General features: G+C 43.3%; 1 protein-coding gene and 1 long non-coding RNA gene across 3 annotated transcripts in view; one reads left to right on the top strand and one right to left on the bottom strand.

Annotated features, from left to right (window-relative positions):
* CREB1 (cAMP responsive element binding protein 1) overlaps positions 1–2,486 on the bottom strand; it is a 63,109-nt gene extending 60,623 nt beyond the window's left edge. The window contains exon 1 of one of the 2 annotated variants that reach the window (XM_064586984.1): positions 2,259–2,486. The gene's annotated coding sequence lies outside the window, so the exon portion shown is untranslated. The remainder of the gene's footprint in view (positions 1–2,258) is intronic. The other variant, XM_064586985.1, reaches the window with a different exon arrangement.
* Positions 2,487–2,637: 151 nt separating this feature from the next.
* The window catches only part of LOC135363915 (uncharacterized), a 162,243-nt gene continuing 139,137 nt past the window's right edge, over positions 2,638–25,743 (top strand). Inside the window, exon 1 of the long non-coding RNA XR_010410278.1 lies at positions 2,638–2,804. This is a non-coding gene — a long non-coding RNA (uncharacterized LOC135363915). The remainder of the gene's footprint in view (positions 2,805–25,743) is intronic.

Below are 25,743 nucleotides of genomic sequence, written 5' to 3'. Positions count from 1 at the left end.
CGCTTTCTGAATAATGTATCCATTTAAAAAAAAAGTACAGACAGATTTAACTGTAATTTTTACTGATCCCTGAGAAGTGACCTAAGTATAACTTATAACCATGGTCCAAGTGAACATTCAAATATTAATGCATATAAAAGTCTGAAACATTCCACTTGGAATTTCTAAGAATTACAGATTATGAATCTATGAATAAAACAAAATTAAAAAGATCTTTTGGCTAAGACAAGAAAAAATCCATCAGAAAACTTTTTTTTTTCCTTTTAATTCACAAAGAAAGAGTCACTGTCCTACATTCTCTGTAAGGGAAAAATATTCTACTCAACTGATGCCGGCCTGCAGAAAATCTTAAGGAAAAACAAATCTATGGCATCATCAACACTATAATTACTTCAGTGTTTGTAAATAAAATCACCTCCCCAATCCTTATGTAAAAACACTTTACTGCATCTTAAATTTTCTCAGCAGTGACATACTGCTAATGTGTGTGTGTATTTTTTTTAAGACTTACAATAGAGTGAAGTGGGTTTTGAAAAAGTGACTTGGATACAGAAAAATCAAAGACAGCGCTTCTATTACCAATCAGTATTTATTCTTAAGAAGAAACCTTGTATGTATCAATCACAATGCTATCCTACTATGACAGTAAGTATTTCTAGAACAACTTGTTCATTTTCTGCACCACCTAAAATAACCGTTTTGGCTTTATTTTTAAAGCAGGAAATGAGCCGTGAGTGTAAAAAGATTTCAATAGCTGGCAACCAAAGTATCTTTTACACCAAACCTTTAGAAGGCAGAACTGATGCAAGCTAAGGCTAGGATAAAATTCTAACTTCTTAGGAAGGTATCACGAACTTAAATAGGTCATATTCCAGGTCCTTTCAAAACTGTCTTTTAATCTTTAATGTGTCAGTGACTTTTCTGCCGTTCCTTTTTCCCAACAGGCAAAGAAAAAATAAGCCTTGTGGCTTAAACTGTTGTCGTTCCCCGGCCGGAGTTACTGTTGCACGGGAGGCAAACACTGGATACTTCTAAACGTCTATTTTTAGCATTAGTATTAATCAATCTCTTATTTAAGTTTAGACAGAAACATGTGGGAAACTTGGTAGGGGGTGGGAGATCCAGAGGACCCAAACTCGGTTACCCCCCCCGCAAAAAAGTGATGTAAAACAAAAGTGCATCGGCTAATGTTCGTTTCAACAAAGTGTTTCAGAATGATAGACCTCAAGGATTATTACCTTATTGAAAAGGGTTAAAACCGAAACTGTTTTTCAAACACCAGCTTCCCTTTTACAGGATCCCAACAGTTTTTTGAAAAGTTTTACAAATGTTTTTCTTAGCACCCCCTTCCTCCCCAAGAACGCATTTCCATGACTACTGCCTTAAAAAAGGAGTGAGGTAGAGTCAAAATTATATTAAAAAGCACGGCTCTCATTATGTCAACTAAGCAGAAAAGAACAGAAAACAGTATCTCCCCAATGGGGTGGGAGCGGGAAAAGGGCATGAATAAAATACAGTACGAGAGGAAACCTTTGGTTTCGAACTTTATTGCACAAAGAGAGTGGAGAGAAGAGCAGGTCAGACGTTGCAGCGCTTCCCCTCCCGAAGCGGGCATGGCAGACACCGAGGCTACCGGGAAGGCAGGCACCTTCACCTCCTCGGCCCTCAACTGTCGCCTTCTTCCTCCTCCACCCCCCGCGGGCACCCCGGCGGCGCTGCCCCGGCGGACGGCGGGGCCAGGTCGGGCCGGGCCGGGGGCGAGGCGGGTGGCGGGTGGCGGGGGCCGGCCGAGCGGACGGGCGGCGCGGGGGGCAGCGCCGGGCCAGGCGGGCGGCGGGCGGCCTCCCCCGGGGCGGCTCCCGGCTCCCGGCTCCGCGCCCGGCCCGGCCCGGCGGTGGCGGCGGCGGCGGCGGGAACGCGGGCGCCAGCTCGCCGCGGCCGGCCGCCCGCACACACCCCCGGCCGCCGGCTCCCACCCCGCCCGCCGCCCGCCGCCCGCCGCCCCCCGCCATGAGCGCCGCCGCTGGCTGCAGGCAGAGTCGCTGCCGCCCCGGCCGCCGCTGGCTCCAGTCCGCCGCCATTATTCTTTGTTCGCTGCGAGCGGCGGCGATGTTGTGGGGCTCGGGCGGAGGCTCCATCTTTACTGCGGCCCCTCCTGCGAGGGGAAGGCCCCGAGCGCGGGTGTCCGGCGCCTCCCCGTCCCCCCTCCGTCCCCCCGGCTCTCTCCGGCTCCTGCCTCCTCCTCCTGCTCCTCTTACCGGTGGTACAAGCTCCTCCGTCACTGCTTTCGTTCGCGGCCCGGATCTCGCTGGAGTTTTATTCTCTCCCCCACGTAACACACCGCGTCAAACTACACCTCCGCCGCGTCACTCACCAACACTCCGCTTCTCCCAGCCGCCCGGGCCACAGGCAGCAGCAGCCGCCGCCGACTGAGGAGCCGCAGCCAGGGAGCCAGCCAGCGCCGCCCAGTGCCGAGTGCGCAGCGGCCGCGCACGGAAACAGCCGAGCTCGGCCCGGAGGAGCTCGAGCGGCCCCGCCCCCCGCGCTGGAGGCGGAACTTGCCGAAGGCCTTCGGGCTCCTTCGGCCAAGGCGAAGGCGTTCCGCGGGGAGTGGGGTGGTGGCTAAGGTGGGAAGGGACGGGCGGGGGTGGAGTGGTCTGAGCCCCACCTCGCCGTTTCGGCGGTTAAAACCCGGCGGCGGCAGTCTGCAGGAGGAAGGCGGGTTTGCGTGTGGCCCCGTGGGGAATTCCCTAGGGGTGTCGACGGCTCCGTGGAAACCGCCGCACCTGCCTGCCTCTGCGGCGGTAAGCGGCGGGCTCTAGGGCGGCTGCGGCGGGCCGGGCCTGAGCCCTGGCGCCTGAGCGCCGCCGGCGCCGGGAACTTTCAAACGCTGCGGGGACTCGGCCGACGCGCCGCCGGGTCCGGGACGCGGCTGAGTGCCGGAGTCGGGCGAGCCGGGAGGAAGCGCGGCGGAGGCTCTGCAAACGCCCGGAAGCCTGGGGCCCGGCGGGGGTCTGGGCCGGGTGCCGGGACGAGGGCCCCCTGCGCTGCCCCGGAGTTGTGGCGCCCGGGTGGGAAGGGTTTGCCGGGCCCGCGGCCTCTCCTCTCCGAGAGTCCGCGGAGAGACCCGGAGGCCGCCCGCCCAGCTGTTCGATCTCGGGGGCGGCGGGGGTTGGGGCGGAGGCCCCGGCATTTGTGGCACCTCGCCGAGTGCAGCCCAGCAGCCAGGCCGTGGATGACCTGTTCGGTCTTCGGGGGCCTCCGAGCAATGACCCGTCCTGACCGAGGTTGCTCTGGGACACTCTGACATATGACCCCCCTCTCCCCCCACCTGCCCGCCTTTTTTTTCTGGCAACCTCCCGGGTCGCTGTCTTCTCACGGCCGTTTCTTACCGCAGTGGTTTGCACCCACTGCGCCCTTTTCTTCACCACCCACTCCCACTCCAAACCCGACAGTGTGACTAACGTTCCCTCGACTACTGAACGGCTTTCTCAGAGGTCGCTCAAGGCCACGTTTCTGACTCTTTCTTCTTCTTTTTATTGAACTTTGCAGTCCTCTCCCCGGGCCCTCATGTCTTATAATTCTCTGTCCTTTTAAAGCAAACCTATCTTTAGGAAGCCGACCGAGAGGACCGAGTGGGTTCACATCTGACTGAGCCGCACCCCTTATTGGCTTCCTGTGACAAAGAAGAGTTGCTCTTCCTGGTACACTAGGTCCCTTTCTGCTTTCTCAGGGACTTGGGGCTGAAGAGGATCCCTCTTTGCTTCTGTTATATTCAACCCTTCCTCCACTGCTGGCTTTTTTATTACTTGAGCGTGCTCAAGTCTCTCATTTATTTAAAAATATTTCTCTCTAAATCTTTGTCCAGCTATGACTGCAGTTGTGTCTTACCCAGTGGACATTCTCACGTGTCCCATTCCTCTGCCCTCTCCAGTCTAGCTTCGGTTCCTACCACTCACCTGAAGCAGCTCTGAATTGTCACCTTCAGTCCTCATCTTACAAGACCTCATTCTAGCATTTGCAACTACTGACCACACCCTTATTTAAATATTCTCTTCCCTCTGCTCTTATTTCAGTTTTCCTCTTATTTCTCTGTTCTTTAACAAGCAGCTTCTCTGGTATTGGAATATTGGAATCCTCCAGAGCTGAGCCCTCATGTACACTTTTCTGGGTGGTCTCATCCTCGTCCAGCAGCTTCAGGTACCCTCTGCCAAAGACTGTCCAACCCATACCTCAAGCCTAGATCTTGCTTTTGAACTCTGAATTCGTATTTCTAACTGGCTTTGCAACACTTTCATTTGGATGACTGGGCCATGTCAAACTCAACCTATCTATCATATTCCCTCCAAAATCCTCTTCTCATAGCCCTTGGATCAGTAAGGGGCATCCTATCAATCTACTCAGTTCAAGCCAGAAACTTAAGATACTTCTGACACACATCCGAATCACCTAGACTTGTCTGCCTTAAAAAATTGGATTTGTGGGGTGCCTAGGGTGGCTCAGTGAGTTAAATGTCCGACTCTTGATTTTGGCTCAGGTCATGATCTCAGAGTCATGGGGATCAAGCCTAGCATTGGGCTCCATGCTCAGTGCTGAGTCTGCTTGAGATTCTCTCCCTCTCCCTCTGCCCCCCTCCCCCCCGACACTCTCACTCTAAAATAAATAAATAAAATATTTTAAAAAATAAAAAATTTGTGGGGCGCCTGGGTGGCTCAGTCATTAAGCGTCTGCCTTCGGCTCAGGTCATGATCCCAGGGTCCTGGGATCGAGCCCCGCATCGGGCTCCCTGCTCGGTGGGAAGCCTGCTTCTCCCTCTCCCACTCCCCCTGCTTGTGTTCCCTCTCTCGCTGTGTCTCTACCTCTCTCTGTCAAATAAATAAATAAAATCTTTAAAATTAAAAAAATAATAATAATAAATAAATAAAATAAAAATAAAAAATTTGATTTGTGGCCTCTCCTTTCCTATGGCTACTTTTCATACTCTAGTATAATCAACCTTCATCATTTGAAGTCCTGCAATGACTATCATCTTGGTCTAACAGAACTGCTTTTGCCATGCTGTAGCCAGAGTCATTTTTTTTTTAAATATAAATCTGATCAAGTCACTACTCTGCTTGAATTCTTAATGGCTTCCCTTTGCTTACCAAAAACAGTCCAAGCTCCTTATCATGGACACCAGACCCTCTACCATATGGGCTTCTCGTTCTCCCCAGCTTCCCCAACCGTCCTCCTAGCTCTCAGCACTCCAGCCATATTAGTCTTTTTATTTTTTCTAGGCTCTTTTCTCTCTCTGTCTTTTCCCCCCTACTGTAGGCTCTCATCTCAAGGTACTTACAGATGTGGTTCTCCTCCTCTGGAATTCTTTTTTGCTATCCACTCCCCCTACCAAACTGTAATTTCTCACATTCTTTTCTGACTCACCATACATACATTTAAGGTCTGTGCAGGTAGGGATTATGTCTGTCTTGTTCACCACCAGCTCTTCCCCTCCTTTCCCATTCGTAGCACCAGCAACAATTTCTAGAATGTAGCAGTGCCTGTTAAATATTTATTGAATAAATAATGAATACATCTGGTCCTGGGCAAAGTTCCTTAATATCTTGGTATTCAAACCCTGGTTTAGCCACTTACTATGTGACACTAGGCAAATTGTCCAATCTTGTCTCTCAGTTTTCCCATATGCAAAATAAAGATGATAATAGCACTTACATCATCGTGTTACTGTGATAATTAAATGAGACCATTGATGGAATGTGTTCTTGGAACAATGTTTGGCATGTAATAAGTTGATTAAAATGTTGCCTATTACTAGCTTTTGTTGCATATCTCACCCTTGTGTCAAATGCATTTCAAAATTGAGATTATCAACTTGCTCTTCTTCTTACCCTATACATGATACCAAATTCTTGGAATTATTTACTCATAGCCTATTTTTATCACCCACCAAAATAGTAATTTTTTATTTCATAATTCCTCACATTCTTCCTGTCTGTTCATGATGACCTTCAGTTAGGCCCTATCTCTTCATATCTTACTTTGCTAATTTCCTAGGTGCGTTCTGACTGTAGGCCCACTTTCCTTATTCCCTTGTGCCCTGTCGTCAGACCTATGGGCCTCCGACAGTTATTAAAGCCTGTATTTTCCTTGAGTTCTCCTCTCTTGGCTTCTGTTCTCACCTAATTTTGTTCATTTACTCATTCATTCAATCATCCATTCATCCAAGTGCAAGTTATTTTACTGAACATTTTGGATATATTCCAGATTTGAAATCGAGTCTCTCAATTTCATCTAGTCTTCTCTAGCATCTCCATGAACCATGAAAATGAACTAGAAATGTCAAACTTTCAGCATCCATTTTTTGTCTCTGGGACTTGGAAGCTACCTTTATTTTTGACTCAATTATACCCCTGGAAAATATGATCAATATTGGGAAAAGTAGAGAATAGCACATGGATTTAACTTGACTTAGTTTATGATAGATAAGTGCCCTGAGCGAGATCCAGAAAAGGGGGAAGATCTCAAGTTGATTATAAAAGGCTTCAAGGAGAAAGTGGTATCTGAGAGCTTCTCTCTAACCACGGCTTCCTTTTCCTTTTCCTGTTATTTTTCTCTCTTGCTTCTGCTGTTGAACCTAATTATCATTCTCACTACAAACTCAAGTTCCATGAACGCTGCCTATTCTAGTTCATCACCTCTCATGACTTAATTTGCTTTCCTACCTAAGCCCAAAGCCATGGTGACCTATTTCATTTATTCTAAAAGTATCTGTTAAACACCTACTTTGTGCCATGCACTTTTAGAAATGGGCTAGAGTAGTGAATAAAACATTGCTTCTGTCTCAAAGGTACTAAAATCTTCAACCTCTCCTCTTTCTGCCATTTCTTTTTGTCCGCTTATTTGTGCTCTCATCCAGTCTCATGGTTGTAAATACTAGGTGTATGCTGACAACTTTCAAAATTATACCTTCCCCACAAATCACTCTCCCAAACTCCAGGCTCATTTAAACAAGTACCTACGCACACCTTGACTTGGTTATTGTCTTAGCCTGGCATCCCCCAGGAAGCAGACCTGAGGCATACACTTCTGTGCTGTTATTTTATTAGGGAATATAATCCCTGGGAAATGAGGATAGGGAAAAGAAGTGAGTCAGGGGAAGAGGTCAAGATTCAGTTAATGGGATGGATGCTAACACCACTCTCCTCCCCCAAATTCAGATACTTCCATTTTGTATGGGCCTGAACATGAAGCAAAGCACTATCGGGTGATTATGGCCTGAGGTGTGTTGGCTATGGCAATAGGGACAGAATAAGAGGCCAAAGGCCCCACAGGCAAGGAGACCAAAAGGATCTGAGATGCTATAGATGTCTAATAGACACCTCAAACTCAATATATCCAAATCTGAATGGAATTTCCCATTAATTTAGGAAAATTTATTGGCTGTACCTGCAAAATGTATCCAAATCTGACTGCTTACCACCTCCACTGTGAGTGAGCCAAGTCTACAATACCTTCATTTCTTGCCTGGATTACTGCAATTGCTTCTGAAGAAGTTCCTTACATCTTGCCTGGCCATACACCAGCCACGCTTCTGCCTTAGCATCTTGGGGATGTTTCAGTGCCTAAAATGTTCTTTTTCCAAATATGGAGAGAGTTAACTCCCTCACTTCCTTCAAGTCTGCTGAGGGAGAAAGCACTTTCTCGCTGAGGCCATGAGCATTCTATATCTATCTATCTATCTATCTATCTATCTATCTATCTATCTATCTATCATCTATCATCTATCTATTTTTTTCTTTATTCATGAAGTTTTATTTAGAGTTACTTCCTCATGCTAGACGTAAAATTACTGGGGCAAAGATCATGAAGCATTCTCAAGTCCTTGATTATCAAATTCAGAAGGGTTATAGCAATTTACACTCCTTTAAGCAATGTATGAAAATGCCCACCTCAGTCCATCTTTATTTACTCTGACTGCTCATTTATGGGTGAAAAGGGCATCTCCTTGTGGGGTTTTTTTTTTTTTGACCATACTATTTAAAATTGCAACTTGACACCTACCTCAACCACTCCCCCCAATACCCACCCCATTTTTCTGGAATCTCCATATCCTGTTAATATTTTTTTCTGTAGCACTTATTACCTTCAAACATACTATTTTACTATTTTTTATGTTTATTGTTGACTGGCTCCTCTGCTAAAATACAAGTTTTAAAGAGCAATATTTTCATTTTGTTCACTGATGTATGTCAAGTATTAGAACCATGCCCTAGCATATACCCGGTGCTCAATACGTATTTGTTGAATGAATTTCCAACTTGCCTGTCTTTGATCTTAGATGGTTCATACTGTTCAGATTTATTTTCTTGGTTGATTTTGCAGTTAAAATGAGGAGGCATATAAAAGGCTTTTTCTTATTTCTTAATTACCTTATAATCTTAAACTTAATGTAATAGGTATCAATAGTTTCTGAATCAGGAAGCAATTGAAATCATTAACATCTCTCTATTTATAACAGCAAAAAAAAAAAAAAAAAGTGAATGACCCAAATATCCCCACTACCAAATAGTTAACTATTTAATTAATTTTATGTCCCTTATAGGTACATGTACCTCTTTTAATACTGACTATAATGTAACTATTCATTGTCTTGTTTTCATCTTTCACTGAACCATGAGCTCCCTAAAGGCAAAGTTTTGTTTTGTTGAACTTGCATCACTAGTAACTGGCATATAATAGATGCTTAGTAATGTTTCTTGAATAAAAGAATGAAAGCATAGTTAGAGTTTCTCCAGCACTGGTGAAGGGAGAGGTCCCTTGCCCAGTTGATGCAAGCATATGATCTACTGAGTTCTTCCCCTGCAAAGTGTAGAGGGATGCTGGAGGCTCTTCATAGTTGGAATTGGTGAAAGTTATCAATGCTCATGAAGTCATCTTGTGATTTTCATTGTACTTTCCAGATAGTTTTCCAACAGAGAAGAGAAAGCACTGACCTGTTAAAATTATTCCTGGTCTGTTTACGAGTTATAGTTCCCTGTGTAAATTAATACATTGCTCCTTAAAATTAATCTTAACAATAACAAAAAATAACTCTGGACTTCCACTTCCTTCTCCAGCTACTGTCTCATTTTTCTTTTTCTTTCTTTCTGTTTTTTTTTTCTCTCCCTACAGTAAATACCCTTGAAAGAGTTCTATATCACTGTCCCAATTCCTTTTCTCTGATTTGCTGTTAAATCCGCTGCAACTAGCTCTTACCCCCAGCATTCCACCCCACTGCTCTCCACGTTACTTAATCCAATGACCTGTTTTTAGTCTTCATCTCACTTGACCTGTCAGCAGCATCTCACACAGTTGATGCTTCCCTTCTCCCTGTAACACTTTCTTCACTTGGCTTCTGGGACTCTGTGTTCTCCTGGTTTTTGTCCTACACTACTGGTGACTGTTCTCAGTTTCCTTTGCTCACTGACCTCTTAATATTGGAATGTCTCAGGACTCTGTACTTGGACTTCTTTTTTTTTTTTTTAGGGTTTTATTTATTTGAGATAGAGAGCAAGAGAGAGCACAAGCAGCAAGGAGGAGCAGAGGGAGAGGGAGAAGTAGGCTCCTCTTGAGTAGTGAGCCAAGGCGGGGCTCCATCCCAGGACCCTGAGATCATGACCAGAGCTGAAGGCAGACGCTTAACCAGCTGAGCCACCTAGGCGCCCTGTGACTTCTTTTGTTCTGTGTATTCTCTCCCTTAGTGATCTCCTTCAATCTTATGACAATAGATATAAGTAAGCTCACAACTCCCTAGCTTCAGACCCAGACTTGTATATCCAAGTACCTCAGCATCCCTACTTGGATGTTTAATGGACCTCTTATATCAAAACTGAACTCTGGATCTCCTCTCCCCTCACAAACCTTCTCTCCTTACGACCTTCTCTATCTCAGTTAACTGCAATTCCATTTTTCCCATTGCAGAGGCTGACTCAGCAACTTTTATACCCCACATCCAACCTGTCATCAAATCCTGTTGCTCTCCCTTCAAAATATATGACCACTCTCCCCATCTCCTCTGATACCGCCACTGTCACCTTTGCCTAGGATTTTGTATCAGCTACCCTTAATCTTTATTCTGTTCTCAACATAGCAGTCAGCGCAATCCTTTTAAAACATAAAGTAACCATGCTATCACTGTCCAGAACTATCTAGCAGGTCCCCATCTCACTCAGAGTGTAAGCCATGATTCTCGCAGTTAGCCTACAATTCCCATTACCTCTGTGCTCTCACTTCCCGTTCTTCTTCCCCTTAATTTTCTTTGGTCATGTTGGCCACCTCCTGTTCCTCAAATATCTTGGACACGCTTTCTCCTCGGGAACTGTGCACATGCTCTTCCTTGTGCTTGGAATGCTCCTTCCAGACATTTTCATGTCTTCCTTATCTCCTCAGGTTTTTGCTCAGATGTCCCCATTTTTGTGAGGCCTTCTCTTACTACCCTGATGAAAATTGTTCACCTTACTCTCCACCTCTCTTTGCTCTTTTGCTCCCCCTATCTCTCTTTGCCCCTTTATTTTTCTCCATAGCACCTATCACTCTGTGGTATGCTATATACTTAACTCATTTATTGTGTTAATTGTCCATCTGATCCCTCTAGGGCAGGGACTTTGCCTCTTTTTTTTCACTGCTGTGTCCTTAACCTCTAGAACAGTGTCCTATACATAGCTGGCATTCAAATATTTGTTGACTGAATGTAGTTGAAATTATGGATTTAATATTAATCTCCTAGTATTTGGTTAGCAAAACAGATCGCTTCAGCCTGATCACCTCTGGATGCATCCAATGATATTGAGTTGCTGTATTGCAGCCTGAATCATGAAGGTTCCACTGAGGAACTGCCTTATCATGGGTCTTGATTTCAGCATGGCCATGCCCTCTGTCCTGGTTCCATATAACCTGAAGGAGATGAGGACCTCTCTGAAGCTTTCTGATTTTCCCATGTCCCAGAGTCGGAACTGAGGAACAGACAAGCAAGATCCTGGGTACTTTTAATTTCTATTTTGAGGACTAAATGGTAAGCTACCACTACTGCAACAGTCTCAGCTTCCTGTGACTGAACACAGTGCCACATAAACAAAGTCAGATGGCCTCTTATCCTCCTAGAAATTACAAAAGGGCCAGTGGTTGGTGATTAAAATCAGTAGTGGTAACAGGTGAATATTTATTGAGTGTTTACTTTGTGCCAAGTGCTGTTCTAAACACTTGTGCTGTATTGATTAATTTAATCCTCACAATACCCAATGAGGGGAAGTATTAGGAACATTTTATAGATGAGTAAGCTGAAGCACAGAAGAGCAAAGAAATGTCTCTGAGATCCTAGAGCTAGTAAGTGGCAAGGTCAGAATGTGAACCCAGGTAGTCAGGTTCCAGAGCTTTACTCTCAATCATGGGGCTCCACTGCCTGGTTGTAAGGAGGACTGTGGGGAGGGACTTTGCATTGAAAGGAAAGTGGAGTAATTATGATTTCATCAGTATAATTCTACCATTCTGAAAGCCCTGTAGTAACCCAAACGTTTTTTCTGGCATCAGCCTATTGCCATTTTCATACATGACACAAGAATCAGGCCAACTAGGGGCGCCTGGGTGGCTCAGTCGTTAAGCGTCTGCCTTCGGCTCAGGTCATGATCTCATGGTCAGGGATCGAACCCCATGTCAGGCTCCCTGCTCCGCGGGGAATCTGCTTCTCCCTCTCCCTCTGCCTGCTGCTCCCTCTGCTTGTGCTCTCTCTCTCTGTCAAATAAATAAATAAAATCTTTACATACATATATGTATAAAAAGAATCAGGTCAGCTAGCTTCTAAGATACCGTGCTTCCTTGGCAAAGAGTAGGCCCCTTGAGACTGCCAAGTCACTCCCTTCCCTCTTTGCTTCACTAGCTGCTACTCCATAGCTGAGTTTTGAAGGGTACATCATTAGCTCTGAGCCCTACCTAACTGTTCTCCTCCCCACACCAACACCCAGTCTGGTTTAGGGGCCTCTTTGTTTCCATCAAAGTGCCTATCACACTTAACTGGTCATTATTTGATTGTCTAGTCCCCTGCTAGACTACAATCTCTATGAGGGCAGAGATTACATCTGCCTTATTCATTGTGATATGCCTAGCATGATGTTTTTCACATTGGAGTTCAGTAAAATTGTTTTGAATTAATAAAAGTGGTTTTTCCATAGAATATTATATCCATGCGTGAAGGTGAATTTTCTTGTGGCCAAGTTTGTCTAGCCTGAAATGGAAAATATAATTTTCTTTTAGTCTGCTTTTCAGCTGTTGGGTTTCCATGTTTATCATTGCCTACGCCATAATCCTAGTTGTCATTTGGTGCTTCTTTCCGCCTCAGATTCAGCTATCATTCAACTGCTGTGTGACGTCTCACTAGGATCTTTGATGTCTACGTGCTAATTTAAAACTGAGATAACTTTTCTGGGGTTCAGTTTCCTCAGCCATGTATTCAAGATACCTAATTGACTTGCACAAGATGAAACTGTAAATTTGAAGGTGGATTTGAATTTAGAGCTCCCAATTCTAAATTTAGCTTCCTTTTTTTTTTTCATATATCATGTTGTCTTCCTAGTCCCATCTCTGCTCCATGTCTACTAGGCCATGGGTAGCACCTGTATTACTCAGTGACAACCATATTTCGTAATCTTACCATATGTAACTCCTCCACAAGCCTTTTTTCCTCCTCCCCTTTGTTCTGTTTATCACTTTTTATTAATTTTCTTCCCATTTCCACTCTGCTGGCTCCTCTCCCAAACAGTGGCACTCAGGGTTTATGAAAACATTCTCAGGCCTGTCCTAATCTTGTATATGGATTGAGGACTTTAGTAATAATTGGTTATTTCTATTATCTGCTCTCCTTACTTATATCTATTTCAGAAGTAGATAGGAGAAGAGTTTCAGAGATTTGAACCAGGGCACATACTATCTGGGCTCCTGATCAAACAAGATGATTAAATACATGCTTTTTGCTCTGTTCTTTCCTGACCCTCCATAGTACAGGAGTAAGAAAAGTATGAACCCTTATGGTAAAGGCAAAACAATGCCACCCTGCCCCCAGACACTCATATCCTAATTCCTGAAACCTATGAATATGTTAGCTTACCTGGCAAAAAGAACTTTGCAGATGTAATAAAGTTAAGGATTTTGAGATGGGGAGATTATTTTGAATTATTTGGGTGTAATCACGAAGATCCTTATAAGGGAAAAAAGAAGGCAGGAGAATTCGAGTCAGAGAGAAGAAAAAAAATCGAAAGATGCTCTGTTTTGAAGATAGATGATGAGGTCATGAGCCAAGGAATACAGAAGTCTCTAGGATATAGAAAAGGCAAAGAAACAGATCCTCCCCTAGAGTGTCCAGAAGGAGTGCAGCTTTGCCAATACCTTGAGTCTAGCCACCAAGATTGATTTTAGACTTCAGACCTTTAGAACTGTAAGATAATAAATTTGTGTTTTAAGCCATTAAGTTTGTGGTAATTTGTTACATTGACAATAAGAAATTAATTCAGCTCCCTAAGGACAAAAAGAACAGGAAAGGAAACCATAGCAGTTGAGAAAATTCAGCACATGCTTAGAAGATGGGATAGATGGAAGAAAAGTAACAGATGGAAGATGGAAGAAACGGATACCTGAGTGCCTGCAGGAGGGAGAAGGCATAGCAACAAGAAAGGAAGTAACTTGTCCTGTAGAAGCCCAGAAGCGTTCAGGAATTAGAGGTCATACCTGATATATCCCATTTAGAGAGCCCAGGAAAAGAGGACAAAGGGAGGCCTACAGAACATTTGGCTAAATATGTAAGTTATAAATCCAGCTAACAAACTGCTAACTAAAGTATATTCTGTCCTATCTTGAGAAATGCAGAGAAGGGACTTCCATTTGGGGGTACACCCATGAATTTAAAGAAATTAATCAGCATGAAAGAGAGAAACCAACAACCATTCAACCAACTAACCAACCAACCAGAACGCCTGATATATCTGACATTATTGAGATGAGAGTTAAAATGGTGGAGAGTTTTGAATTAGTGATATGTACTTAGACAATCACATTAATGAAAAAAAAAACAATTATTGACTCCAGAAAAAAAAAACCAAAAAGTTAGACAGGAGAGGAAAATTAATTATAGTCTATTATATGGCTCAAATAGAATAGAATACAAGGCTTTAAAAATGTAACTACCAATTATTAATCTAATTAAAGGGGCACCTGGGTGGCTCAGTCGTTAAGCTTCTGCCTTCGGCTCAGATCGTGATCTCAGGGTCCTGGAATCGAGCCCCCCATCAGGCTCCCTGCTCTGCTGGGAGCTTGCTTCTCTCCATCTCCCACTCCCCCTGCTTGTGTTCCCTCTCTCACTGTCTCTCTCTCTCTTTGTCAAATAAATAAATAAAATCTTTATAAAAAATTAATCTAATTAAAATTATGATGGGGTGCCTGGGTGGCTCAGATGGTTAGGCGACTGACTCTTGATTTCGGCTTAAGTCATGGTCTCAGGGTTGTGGGATCGAGCCCCCTGTTGGGCTCTGTGCTCTGCGTGGGTTGTGCTTATCCCTCTCCCTTCACCCCCTGCCCCCTGCATGCTCTCTTTCTCTCTCTCAAGTAAATAAATAAAGTCTTTAAAAAAAATAAAATAAAATTATGATATATAATTAAAGAGCATGTATGTGGTGGGCATGCAGAGAGGGAGGAAAATAAACCCTCATTTCTATAATGCAAAATCAATAGGTAATGCCTAAAGCAGAAATACCAAGTTGCCACAATTAAAACATGTGTAGAGATATGGAGGTCAATTCCAAAGAACCAGTTAAAAAAATTCACAGTGGCTATCTCTAGGGTAAGGTAAGTATTCAGTGAGAGGGCTGTGGACTATTCAAACTATGAACATGTATATCTTTGATAAAACTAGATTCTTTTTTAAAAAAGGAGGGGGATAAAAGATGATCTTAAGGGGAAAACTATTGAAGATACTTTCCTGGATTTGAAAAACATGAGCATTAAGATTGAAGTGACATGGTGACTTCTGAGCTTAACATGGTTGAGATGTAAAATCCTTCCATAGGGTGGAACATCACAAGTCATGGTGTAGGCCGTCAAGGGGGTAAGGAACAGCAAATATTTTGAACAAGAATATAATCTATCTCAAAGGGAACCCCTGAAGAGAAGAGAGGCAAAAGGAATACTTATGACAGCACCTGTGAGAAGGAGGAAGAGAGCTTCAGGAGGAAGGTCAGGTTGGCAAAGGGGGAGAAATGGAAGGTGATAGCTTTGTGACAAGTCTGACCATTAGATGGCCGCTTCTCTGGGCATAGGATGCTAGAAGATTCGGAGTGGTATGGTAAGAGACTGCTGTTTCCTCATCAGCTTTTTTTTTTTTTTTTTGTACAAAGTGAGTTTTTTCAAAAACTATGTAATGTAATAATTTAATATAAATTTAAATTATTTTTTAAGTGGGTAGAAGTTTACCTACACGGTGTGTTGTGTGCTTGTGTATGTGCGCCTCCGTGACGTGCGTGTGTCCCGTGTTTGCATTTTTGTGTGTGTTTAGGCAGTTCTTCTGAAACTGTAGCTGGGAATTTTTATTACCTGTCTGCCACAAGCTCAGTACAGAAATTGAGAGCAAGCATTTATAAACTTTAATAGCAATTCAACAGAGTATTTTATGTCTATTGAAATCAGTAAAACAAAATGTGAGGGTTCTATTTTGTATTCTTTGTTTTTAAATTTTTTCCTCGTAATTCATTTTTACTGTATTTTACAAACATCTGCAATGGATTGGAAATTTTAAAAAATGTGGTCCTTGGTCACAGTTTTAGAAGCACTGATTTAGGGTATTCAAGTAAAGCTCTAGGATGAAGGTATTTGAGAATTATGGTCCGAGGACAATCAGCAAATGGCCAGTGCTATACCTCTGATTATGCTGCCTTCTGCGCGATTGTCCTTGGAGAATTTTATGTAGAAAGAACAGAAGCATATTGAGGTCAGCGCTCCTTGTCCTTCCGTGACAAAGTTATTTACAATATCCTCCTCTTCATCCAGCTTGCCCTCTCAATAAAGCACCTGGAAAGAGTCCAAAGAAAACAGTTGTCTTTTCCAAGAAACCATGGGAAAGCAGCATCAGCGACCCTGAGGTGAAGACATTTGACTTTCTACGGTTAACACGCTTACTTTTTTTGCAGTCCTGTCCAAATTCTGCATTTTTGCCAGCACTGCTCTCATGTTAATAGTCAGATACTTAAGGCATACGTAATGATAATATAAAAACATAGGGATTCTCTTGCCTTTTTAACTGGTTCATTAGGTTCTTGCTTCTTTCCCTTCAGGCTTTATGCTCATGCTACCCAAAGCTTATTAAAAGGAGACCAAATATCCATACTAAATGTCTTTGAGGGCTTAACAACTGGTGCTTTTACTGTGATAAAGTAAAATACAGTTTATTACAGATTGCATTTCAGAAGTACCAGAGCTCATTTCTTCCCTGGAATAGTGACATTTCTTTTCAATATATGAGCAAAAATGATGAAGTAGTCAGTAACTCTGTCAGTTTTAATGCTGAAGTTTACATGTATCTTGATAAAAGGCTTCTGGTCTCTGTTGGTTGTGGTTTAGTCATGAATGTTGTCTTGGTGACCCTGGAAAACAACACAGCCAACTCCTGTCCTAACAGGAATTGTGATTGCCTATACTCAGGTGCGGGATATAGAGGTTTAAACCACACCCTGAGAAGCATCCCATCTCTGCACAGTGCAAGGCTGTCAAAACCTGGTTAGTTTCTGAGATAGGAGTCGCTGTGTCTCCTAAAACTCACCATATCAAGGCATTTGACTTGTGCAGTTAAATACTTAACGAGTGGTTTTCAAGTTTTCTTTTTCTCACACAAACCATTTCTACCAAGGAGTGCTATCTATTTTCAAAAGCTCCTCCCACCCATGCTTATAAGCCCTCCCCCTCTTCCTCTTTCTACAAGGAATTTAGTGAGAGTTTTCTTGTTTGGGTGTGTAAGGATGATAGGGAAGGAGTGAATAAATCTTTTTACCTTTACACATCACCAAGCAACAAATGAGCATAAGAACCCTTAGAAATGTCAATGTCATGATGGCCAGTGTCCCTTCTCTGTGTAGACTTTTCTTTTTTTTTAAGGATTTTATTTATTCATTTGAGACACAGAGATACAGAGAGAGAGAGCATGAGCAGGGAGAGAGGCAGAGGGAGAAGGAGAAGCAGACTCCCCGCTGACCCAGGAGCCTGATATGGGACTCGATCCCAGGACCCTGGGATCATGACCTGAGCCGAAGGCGGACGCTTAACCATCTGAGCCACCCAGGCGCCCTCTGTGTAGACTTTTCTTAGCAAGGAATCTGGTCCTGTCAGCTAGATTATTATGTTTCAGTATTTGACATATTTTTTTTTAAAGAACTTGTCAATGACAATTTACAATTTATGGTTCTGTATACTGCATTAACCACAGTGTTGCTTCTTCCAGGAAATATCTTCTTGCCAACAGAACTTGGAGGAAGACATGCATGCCCATGCCTCCTCAGCACAAGCAGATTTTATATCATTAGGGTCGTGCATTTGCAGATAAGAAAAATAACTTTGTTTCATCCTAATCTATTGGGTGGGAATGAATATCTTCACAGTTCTGAGATCCTCTTAAAATAAGAGGTCCCTTAGTAATCTGTTCTCAAGCTACAAAGGGGGGTTATAAACATCAGTGAAATGGAATTGAATTTACTAGAATTTGGCATGCTCTCAGCCCTGGCTCTTGACAGGGTGGCGTCTTATTCTAGGATCACGGAGTCTTTTCTCTCTAACTGATTTTCTTCCAGGATGGACCCCATCCTTTTTTTGTCCCTCCCACCAGTAAACTTACCCTGTGTAGATTTCATCTAACCAATCTGTAAATATTATTGTCTAGTATGTTACCGTCTGACACCTGTAATGTTACTAATATCCATTTTATGGCACAGTGCTAAATAGTTTTTGTCACTGTGGTTTTAAAATGAACCAGTAGAATACTTTTGTATTTGTGTATCAGCGTTTCTCCTACTTCTTCCAGGAAGGCAGCACTGAATCATTTTCAGGACTTTTTTTTTTTTTTAAATTGAACTCTAATCGACATACAATATCCTGGTTTCACTTTTATATAACCTCATTTGTCATTGTTGGTCCAAGATTAAACAGTGTTTGCACTTTAGGCTTACATGATGCAAGGTGTGAAAAGACCTACAATCAAAACACTCCTGAAGCAGCTTGCTGCAGCCCAGGAATGTTTACCGCCATTACCCATAACATAGCACGAAGCCAAAGGAGTTTTAAAAACACCCTCTCTTTCTTTCCATTGGGACTTGTCCTAAATTGTTGTTCACTGTCAGAGCTCGCTGCACACACACCCTCAGAGCACCTCTGGTGTGTAAGGAGGTAGATTACCCATTCAGGGATGAATTTGCCTGCCCAGACGGACTCTAAGCGCCTCGGGGCTGGGGACAGAGTCTTACTCATTGCTTTGGGCCAGCACCTCCTTCTGTGCCTGTTCATTGACTAGAACAGAGTGAACCAAACTCAACACCCAAAACACAGAGCACAAAAGACTGGAACGAGAGGGCTGAGTGGAAGAGAGGGTAGGTGTGAAAGACCCGGCCTAAAGATTACATTCTTAAAATTCTCAAAGGTGAGGAATTTATTAAATCAGAGGTGAAGGATTTCTTCTAAGGAAAAAACGGCAGAGTACAGAGATTGTATGGGGGCATACAGGAAACACATTGGTTTTCTTCACTGCTTGGAGCTTTCTCTACGAAGGGTGGGGTGGGGTACTGAGCGACTTCGCTGGATTGTCGTGAGGTGGGATGAGAAAAATCCCTGTATCTCGCTTAGCACTGCCCCTGACTCACTGTAAGAGATTAGTAAGTATTAGGTATTTTTATCACCATACTTACTGCATCCAGTTAAAAGATAATTTTGTGTCACTAAGAAAAAACCATCAATTAAACCATTACATGATTTCTTATCAAAATTATTTTCTATTTATTGAAAAATTTTAGACTGATTTAGACAGAGTTTAAAAATCATATTTCATCCTCAGGCAAAGGAACCGTGGTGTGTTCAGAGTCTAATTTGTCAGAGACGTTGATTTTCGTGTTTTCTGTGATATCAAGTGTTGGAAATTAGAAATGCAGCACTCCTAAAATGAATCCTCTGCCGAATCCCAGATTTTCTTGCAAACCACTGCCAGACAGTCTCCTTGTGCTTCTTCTGTCTTTCTAGGAAGTGCCCACAGACCATTCTCAGGCAACAACCAAATTCACAATCTCTCTTCAATTCCTGTACGTCACATCCTAACTTGCTTCTTCCATGGTCTTCCCCATGTTAGTTCATGGTTAAGTCCATTGTAGGAGTTGCTCAGGACAAAATTCCTGGAGTCACCTTTGTCTGTCTTCTGCTTGTTACACCCCACGTCCAATCCCACCAAGATTTCAAATCCAGAACTTGGCTCGCATCTGCCTTCCTCCACTGCTGCTTCTCTAGCCTAAGGCATCATCATCTTTCACCTATAACCACCTCCAACAGGTTTTTCTGCTTTTGTCTTGGCCCCATTACAGGTCTATCGTCAACACAGTGGCCTGAACGAATCTTGCAAAACTAAGTCAGCTCTTGTCCTCCTCTACCTGAAACCAAGCATTAGCTGCAGGTTTCACTCAGAGTGAAAGCCAAAGTCTTTGCAGTGGCCCCCCTCCCCCAGCCCTACATAATTGATGCTCCCTGCTTCACCTCCCTCTTCTCCTCCTACTCCCTTCTGGGCACTTCCTCCAGACTCATTAGCCTCCTGGCTGGTTCTCAGTCTCACCAGGCATGCTCTATTTGCCCTCTCTTTCCTCTGCCTGGAAACTGCCTCCAGGATCTGTGGGCTTAACTCCCTCACACCCTTCAGGTTTTGCTCATGTTCTCGCTGAAGCCTCCCTTGGCCATCTGAATTAATACCGCAACCCGAACCTCCCTCTGTACTCCAGTCCACCCTGCCTCCCTTAACACACTCCACGTTTTCTTTTTCCATAGCACTTAGCAGGATAACATACTATAAAATTTACTTATTGATTACAGTGGATTGCTTATTAGATTTCTCACAAGGGCAGACATCTTTAATTTGTTCACTGATGATTCCCAAGTGCCTAGAACAGTGCCCGAGAGGCATCCACTCAATACTTGTTGAATTGCACTGACGTGTGATAAATCCCATGACTTAGATCAGCACAAGGTGCCATGGAAGTGTATGGAAATGGCCCGCACTGAGCAGGTCAAGAAAGATTTTGTGAAGGAGCCAATGCCTCAGCTGAACTTGTTTCCTGATAAACAGACTGAGGTGGCTAAAGGAATCATGAGAAGCAATGAAATCACAGATGCGAAATTGTCCCTTGGGTATTGTTTCAGGGGGAAATTCAGATTGGACACTACTACCTATGATTACCTTACCGAGTAAGGAAGTCAAATCCCATAGGCAATAAACTTTGTAAACAGGTGTTTCAACAAAGCTTAGTTCTGTCTGGGTGTACCCCATTGTTTATCATGAGCCCTGATAACATTTCACAGTCCAACTACATTGGCCAGGAATTCCAGTCTGACCAGCCTCAATCTTTGTTTTGGTCAGTAGAGTAGCCAGTCATGAAATGCTGAGGTTCTGCTAGCCAAAATAATAGTTAAGGAAGTTTATAGTGATTTTCTTTAGAAAGGAATGCAATGACATAGAGATTTTTCTCATTTGAGGTGTTCTTTCAGTGCAGACCAAGGATTGTTCTCGGAGAGAGAGCCCTAGCTATTTCAGTACTTGGGACGAGACACAAATCCACTCTCAAATCAGCTTTCTAACTTACAATGTATGATTTATGTGTGCTTGACAATCTGTGCCATCTGGTGGCTTCATATTAAATAATTATTCTTGATAATTAGATGTCAAGCTCAGTTGTTTCTAGCTATTGGAGGAGTGTATGTACTGTCAACACAAATATAACACATTTTAGAATTTGTATATGCTCTTTACGAAGTTTACCTGTGCCCTTTGAATTTCAGTAGCCAGATACAAGGCCCTTTCTGCCTTCCAAATGTTGACTCTTTTCATAGAATCACCTAAGCTCAGTCCCTGGGTGACACACATTAATCAATATGCATTATTAAAATGACTAAATCAAATAAATTTTGATCCAGAAGAAACATACAGTTTAAGCCTCAAGGTGTTGGGGAAATTGAACTTAGTGTACTCTTGTATCTATAAAATAGGTCTCATCATAGGCCCCATTTCAGTCTTTATGAGAATTAATACGTGTAACACGAGTTAATATATGTAAGTCTTTGGCATATTTCTTTTATTAGTAAACTTTATTTTTTTTAGAACAGTTTTAGATTTACAGAAAAAGTAAGCAGACAGTACAGAGAATAAATACACCTATATATCCTCCCCTCACCCCACCTCAAGCTCAGTTTCCCATTATTAACATGGTACATTAGTAGGTACATTTGTTACAATCAAAGAACCAATACTGATACATTACTATTAACTAAAGTCTGTAGCTTATTCAGATTTCCTGAGTATTTACCTAATGCCCTTTTCTGTTTTAGGACCCATCCAGGATACTATATTACATCCAGTAAAATTGTGTCTCCTTAGGTTCTGTTTGCTGTGACAATTCTCTGGCTTTCTTGTTTTTGTTAACCTTGACAGTTTTGAGGAATACTGGTCAAGTATAATGTAAAATGCCCCTCTACTGGAATTTGTCTTTGGCACATTTGAAGGCTTACAAAAATGTTGGTTGTTATTATTATTACTTCAAATTTGTGTTAAAATGTGGAACAGAGGTGGGATGTTGGGGGGATAGTTTTGCTGGATGTTCAGTATTAATTAATTAATTATTATTATAATAAAAGATTTTATATTTATTTGAGAGAGAGACAGCACGAGCAAGGGGAGGGCCAGAGGAAGAGGCAGAGGGAGAAGCAGGCTCCCCACTGAGTGTGGAGCCCGACGTGGGGCTCAATCCCAGGACCCCAAGATCATGATCTGATCCAAAGTCAGATGCTTAACCAACTGAGCCACCCAGGCACCCCTGGATGTTCAGTATTTTAAAAAAAGATTTATTTTGAGGCTTGGTCAGTTAATGAGTGCTGAAAAACTGGACAAATTTGGTTTGCCTACATCCATCCTTCCATCTGTCCGTTTGATTCAATAGATATTCACTAAGTCTCTACTGTGAAGGTAGAAGTGTGTTACACATTGAGGATTCAGTAATAGAGAAAACAAAACTGCCCTCGTGGAGCTTCCGGTCAAATAGGGAGACAGTTAATAAACAACTAAAGAAATAATCTAAAAGATGGCTTATCACAAACAAGGAAAATAAAATATTTTTATACTAAAGAATATCTCCGTAGGTGAGGTGAAGAAGGACTACTTTATTAGGATGGTGTATTAGGGTCAGATTTAACTGGAAGGGACAGAAAACTTAAAAAAAAAAAAAAGAGGCATCAGCAAAATAGGGATTTCCTTGTCATGTTCAGGAAGTCAGGGAGTCAGTCCAGAGCTAAAGTGGCAGCTGCATAGAGTCAGGACCCCGGCTCCTCCCATCTCGTTGCTCTGCTGTGCATGGTTTCATTCCCTAGGAAGATCTCACGGTCTAGGACATTTCCTGGGGCTCCAGCCATCACATCTGAATTCCAGCCAGCATGAAGGTGAGAGACAGACAAGGAACACCCCTTTTCCCCATTTTTGCTTATTTCTTGCTGACCAGAACTTAGTTGTGGCCTTACCCAGCCATTTTACCTAGTCTTTATCCAGGTGGCCCGATATAGCAACTACACATCACAAGTGTTACTGCTATAGAATAGCAGCTCTAAATGCAGCAAAATCACCTGCAAGACTTGTTGAAACACAAGTTTCTCATTCAGTGGGAGGCAAGAATTTGCATTTCTAGCAAGCTCCCATGTGTTGCTGATACTGCTGGTCTGGGACCACACTTTGAGAACCACTACCCATCCTAGAAGAAGGGGAGCATGGATATTTGGGGAGCAGTCTCTGATTTGGGGCATACTTTGGACTTTGATCATTCACATGTTTGTACTGAAACAGATTATGCTTTCTGAGGTCAAGTATCTCATCTTTGATATGTCAGATCTGGATAGCTATACACAATTCAGTCATTTTTGAAAGAGGTTGGTGTTTTGGTTATCTACTGCTATGTAACAAACTACCCCAAAACAAGTTTAAGGCATTCATTCGCTTGTGATTTTGTAGGTCTGCAATTTGAGCGGGACTCAGTGCAGAAGGCTTACCTCTCTTCTCTATGTGCGGGTCAGTCGTGACTAAGGCTGGAGGATGCAACAAGGCTTCACTCACTCATCCAGGGCTGGGCACCTTGGCGCTTCTCTAGGAGACTCTTTCTAGCAGAATAGCTTGAACTTCCTTACTTGGAGGCTTCGGGCTCCAAGAGGGTGAAATGGAAATTCTAAGTCTTCCTTAAGTCCTAAGCCTAGAAATTGCACTGAGTCCCTCCTGCCAGATTCTGTTGGTCAGAGCAAGTCACAAAGCCAGCCCAGATTTAAGGGGAGAGGACTCCAACTACTGATGGGAAGGAAGAGTGGCCAAGTCTCATCAAAAAAGAGCATGTGATTGAGAAGGATTATTGTAGCTGTCTGGTAATGGTCGGCCATAGTCAGGAATGTCAATTTTATAGTAGGAATCCCTTATCATTGTAGCTATGGACATAGACCATTCATTGTGTTTTATCCTTACCAGGACCAGAGTATGAATTTGGATAAAGCACTTCCAAATTTTTTTGGTGCACTGCTAGAAAAGTGTGGCAAGATCCAACAGGATTTTAGAAAGTCTTGTTGGTTATCGTAAATAGCTTTCTCATACATGTATAGATGTAAAAGTTCAAGCATGAGGAGAACACTATTTGGAAACAAGTTCATCAATATTTTCTTGCTGGCCTTCTTTAGATACATGGCTATTTTGATTGAAAGTTGTGATCTCCAATTTTTAAAGTCAGCATTCAAAAAAATGATGTTCTCACATCCATACAATGTGAATGAATGCTCTAAAAGAGGTCAAGTTCATAACATATTTTTATACGTTGTGTTACTTAAGCTGAGCGTAAGAGACGCCTCTCCCTCCACCCCCAATGAAATCTCTACAAGTGCTTGAAATTTTACCAGGAGTGATTATTTGTTCAAGCATTGCTCATTTTCACTGGATTCTTACGTGGCAAATACTTCTGGGAAAGGAAGGGTGGAAGTAAGTAGCACTGTACTATGAATAATTTAGAGGAACAGCCTTCTCAGAGAATTCTGAGTGTCCTGGAAGCCTTTGGAGGAAGGGGGTGCTGAAGGCAGGAGCTTGGCCAGATGGGGGTGGGAGGGTGAAGAATGGTTAAGATAGAGCTACCAAGCCCCAATTTCTTTACCTCAAACGGACTGCTGCTTAGGTGGCATGCATTAGGCTTATGTGATGTTAAAATAACCAATTCCGTACCGGCTTTTTATTGTGGAGAGAACATTTTGTTCCTATAATATGATATCATACATTCTTTGTGTGTGTGTGTGTTTCTAAACATTTCTCCACAAAGAGTATTTCTTTACCCCTAAAATAGCTCCAGCCGCCTGCTTGGAGGTTTTTCCTCTTATAGTAACTTGTAGCTTTTGGGATTTTCCTTTGGATTGCACTATCTCCTCCAGCCCTCCCGTCACCCTATTTTCCAAGGTCGGGAAGACGGTGCTGGCGTGCCCCTGAGCCTCTGGACTTGCCTGTCCACTGTGGGAAGATTCCAGCGGGGGCGGAGGCAGTGCTCTTTGCTCATCAGGTGTTGAGTGGACCAGAGTGGAGCTGCCCCACAGCAGTGTTTTCCTCGTTTGAAAAGCAAGCTTATTTCCGTCTTTTATTTCCTTAAGGGCCCGGGGTCTCTCCGTTTCACGTATGCCTTCACCCAGTGAAAACTAATCCAACTCCAAAGCCCCGAAGGGTGACCTTCTCGGGAGCTGCCTTTGTTCGAGGAGCTAACACAGTGCAGAACTGCAATTTTTATTATTCCCGCAGAAAGCCAGAGCCTATTCGCTGGTTCGGATGAAAAGCTCTGTGACTAACGGGACTCTTTCTTCATTGCTTTCTTTTCTTCGGTTACATTTCTCCCATTAGCTGCCAGGTTGTTTCACAACATTTCTCCTGACCGAAGTGATTTATCATGCAGAGTGAAGGAGAAGTGGGGACTGCCTGTTTTCCTTTGACCCCCTGACAGCAGGGGGTTCTGCTCCTGCAATCAGGACAGGCCCCCAGCCCGTCACTTAGGTGGTGTGGGCCGAGCAAAGGAAACTCGACTCACAGCTGTTACCGTTCTGGAGAAGTCCCGGGATATGGGGCGGTGAGCCAGTTGGGGTGCAGCCTGCCTCCTGCTTCTCCCTTCTAAAGCCAAAGGCTCTTGGAAGACAAGCCTTGGTTTTGCAGCCAAACTAAAGATGGAGGTCCTTCTGCTGTAGTCCCGGGGATCTACTCCGTATGGATTTTACAGTTAGCCAGCGGCTGCCGTAACCGAAACTGGAGTGACCAGGATTCTGTCTCTTTTAAGCCTCAGTGTAGGCTCCCACCCGCACCCCCTAAGCTGGTTGGCAGGATCCCAGGGGATACCCGCAGGCTGTTGAAGACTCTTGTTTGAGTGTCCTGCGTCGCTCTCCTTAGTCATTCTTTTCTTC

Source organism: Mirounga angustirostris, unplaced genomic scaffold, assembly GCF_029215605.1.
Source record: "Mirounga angustirostris isolate CCGP_5_RB_7025 unplaced genomic scaffold, mMirAng1.0.hap1 SCAF_3, whole genome shotgun sequence".
Lineage (NCBI taxonomy): Eukaryota > Metazoa > Chordata > Mammalia > Carnivora > Phocidae > Mirounga > Mirounga angustirostris.
The sequence above is the reverse complement of the archived record's forward strand: the minus strand, read 5'-3'. Positions and strand labels throughout refer to the sequence as shown.